The 3,617-nt window shown below is 48.9% G+C and overlaps 1 long non-coding RNA gene across 1 annotated transcript; it reads left to right on the top strand.

The window, feature by feature from the left end:
* Positions 1-825: 825 nt before the first annotated feature.
* LOC122922140 lies at positions 826-3,400 on the top strand. Its single transcript, XR_006387092.1, has 2 exons — positions 826-1,069; positions 3,116-3,400. It is a non-coding gene; the product is annotated as an uncharacterized LOC122922140 (long non-coding RNA).
* Positions 3,401-3,617: the final 217 nt, after the last annotated feature.

A 3,617-nucleotide genomic window follows, 5' to 3' on the forward strand; every position in this document is an offset into this window, starting at 1 on the left:
CTCCATTGAAAGTCAATGGCGGACGGATCAGTTTTCTATTGTGTTTTCTATGCTGCGGTTCTCTTTCCGTCCTGGGATGCGGAGAAAGACGGATCCGTCATGACCCATAATGTGAGTCAATGGGGACGGATCCGTCTTTCTCCACATCCCATGCTGCGGTTTGCTCTCTGGTATGAGAACTGCATTCCGTTCTGTTCAGTTACGTTTTGTCCCCAGTTGACAAAGAATGGGGACAAAACAGAAGCGTTTTTTTCCGGTATTGAGACCCTATGACGGACCTCAATACTGGAAAACTAAAACGCTAGTGTGAAAAATCATGTTCTGAGCGGACACCGAACGGACCCCATTATAGTCTATGGGGTCTTTAGGCTCCGTTACGCCTCAGTTATCTGCAGAATCCGTCCTTTCCGTTCTTGGAGAATGGAAAGGAGAAACGGCGATGTGAACGAGGCCTAAGGCATTACACAGAGAATTGCCTAGAATGGATACATTGTAACAAGTTTCAGGTCCATTTTTTGTCCTCGGGGTGTAAAGTATGTTCCCATTTACTCACAGCAAGCAGAGATTTTGAAAATGGTGACAAATTAAAATTCCGGATCTATAAGAAAGATTCAGAACTTTTTATTGCACAGTGATTCCGCTTTATGTGCATAGGACAGGGCCGGCCTTTTTTCGGAGGCGCTGTGAAGATAGTCCGCTACCCTGGACGCTCATGGGCATAAGCACAGAGGGCTTTTATCTTCTCTCCAGGATCCCACAATGACATAATGAATTAGATTATGATTAGTGTCAGTCACTGGATGATCAAGCGGCTCCGGTCAGTGGGCTCCGGCGAGGAGGGGTCTGGGCTTCTCCTCCCAGCTCTGTCACTTTGTCTCATTCCATCCATTTCCCACATCAGGACAAGTCAGTGCATCGAGAAGTCGCATCACCCAGGGACCTGACATCAGTGACGGGCACCATGCCAGTCAGGGTCTACAGGGCCCTTGTGCTGCCAGCAAGAAGTCCATGGTGGATGTTCATCAACAGGTGCCACACCAAGCCTTCCAAGAAGGAGGTTGGAGTATTGGTGAGTATCACAACTTTTTTTTTTACAGGTATAAAAGAGCCGAGTTTGTAATTATTATATTATTATGTGGAGTTGTGGGTGGCATCATTACAGCACCAGCAATGTGCATGGGATAGTGACCTGTGGTGTGAAATTCGCGGCGTGGCACGTTATACTGCGAATATCCACTCTGCATTTTACCTTTTTGCAATACTACTTTCACACTAGCGTTTTAGTTTTCCGGTATTGAGATCCGTCATAGGTACAGAAAACGCTTCAGTTTTGTCCCCATTCATTGTCTATGGGGACAAAACGTAACTGAACAGAATGGAAAGCAGTTCTCATACCCGAGAGCAAACCGCAGCATGTTGTATTTTGCTTTTCGTCCTGGGATGCGGAGCGAGACGGCATGACCCCCAATGCAAGTCAATGGGGACGGATCCGTTTTCTCTGACACAATCTGCCAGAACAGAAAACAGATTTGTCCTCCATTGACTTTCATTGACGTTCATAACGGATGCAGACGGTTGTATTATCAGTAACGGAAGCGTTTTTGCTGAACCCTGCCGGATCCAGCAAAAACGCTAGTGCGAAAGCAGCCATAGATGCGGTTTTTGCAGCCGATCTCACCCTTCACTGTAAAAGGGCCAAATCCGCAGTTAAAACCAGAAATCATAATTGACATGCTGCAGATTTAGGCTAGGTCTACACGACGACATTTGTCGCGCAACATTTTGTCACACCAATGTTGCGCGGCAATTTTTATAATGATAGTCTATGGTGTCACACTGCGACATGCAGCGACTGCGACGTGACAGACGCAAAAAATCTGCTACATTGGTGCGACAAAATGTCCCGCGACAAATGTCACATTGTAGTTGTGCCCTATGTGTTGCGCAACTTATTGTCGTCATGTAGACCTAGCCTTGGAAATCCACACGGCAGGTCAATTTCTGCACAGAAAAAATCTGCAAAGTGCACATGAGGTTTGTGTAATCGCGTACACTTTGCTGGTACTGTCCTACACTGCGGTATTTCCACATGGGAATCCACGCTGAAAAACCGTGTGTAATCTGCAACATGTGCAGGTGCCCTAAGGGTGCCAGTACACCTTCAATGGCTGTCAGCAGCCCCAGCTACTGATCTCCCCCATACACGTCAGTCCAGCAAAGCGTGTTTGTGTTTTCAGTGGGGAAAGAGGAAAATCTAGACACCTCTCCTGTCCCCCTACAGACACTTTTGTTCCCCTACAGACACTACTGACCCCCTCCAAACCCCTGTGTCCCCCTCCAAACCCCTGTGTCCCCCTCCAGGCACCTCTGTCCCCCTCCAGACCCCGTGTTACCCCTCCAGACTCTCTGTCCCCTCCAGACACCTCTGTACCCCTCCAGACCTCTGTGTCCCTCTACAGACCCCCGTATCCCCCTCCGGACCCCATTTCTCCCTCCAGACCCCGTGTTACCCCTCCAGACACCTCTGTACCCCTCCAGACCTCTGTGTCCCTCTACAGACCCCCGTATCCCCCTCCGGACCCCATTTCTCCCTCCAGACCCCGTGTTACCCCTCCAGACACCTCTGTACCCCTCCAGACCCCCGTATCCCCCTCCAGACACTTCTGTACCCCTCCAGACCTCTGTGTCACCCTCCAGACCCCCGTATCCCCCTCCGGACCCCATGTCTCCCTCCAGACACCTCTGTCCCCCTTCAGCCACCACTGGCAGCGTCTTATTTCCCTGGAGAACAAAAGGATCAATCCCTTTATTTATAGTCTAATTGCGAAGTCCTGCAACTTTCTAGTATACTTTTATGTTTTGATTCCTCACCATGTCACAAACTGTGCTTGCTGTCAGTGAATAAAAACTTTTGGGTTTGTTAGTGTTGCTTATACTATATTAGTGTGGAGCTAAACACAGCGGCATCAATCTGTCTCCTGTCGGTAACTGGAGGCTCATAGCTGTTACCTGCACTGACACATTGTAACGCACCCATCGGCTGTGTGAGCAGGACTAGGAGGTCCTTAGTCTGGTCGGCAGGGTCCACCTCTCACTGTCCATGTCATTCTTGCAGGAAACAATTGTGGGATTTTCTGTTTTATCCTTCGGCCTCCTGTCTCCGGCAGCGTGGATCCTAGCCAACCTCCCGAACCAGCCGAAACACTAGAGGAGGGGGAGGGGACACAATCACCTGTGACGTCATGATGACATCATCATACAAAAGGATTAGAGACTGAACTGAAGCTGATCGGATAATGCAATCCAGCAAATCACAGACGGAAACTATCAGATGTGTAACGTGTCTACTGCAGTGTGTGTCCTGCGTCCAGCGGCGTCCGAAATACACGTATCTCCTCTCCACGCAATGTCGCTTGTAATCCTTCATGCTGCTGCATGGTTCCCTGAGACCGTATCACACAATAGGCCTAGATACACAGGCTCAGCCAGCAGTATCATGATCAGATAATAGGCTTAGATACAGTAGACAGGATCACATATGATAGGCTTAGATACAGTAGACAGGATCACATATAATAGGCTTAGATACAGTTGGCAGTATTGCCCATGATAGGTTT

This window comes from Bufo gargarizans, chromosome 11, assembly GCF_014858855.1.
Source record: "Bufo gargarizans isolate SCDJY-AF-19 chromosome 11, ASM1485885v1, whole genome shotgun sequence".
Classification (NCBI taxonomy): domain Eukaryota; kingdom Metazoa; phylum Chordata; class Amphibia; order Anura; family Bufonidae; genus Bufo; species Bufo gargarizans.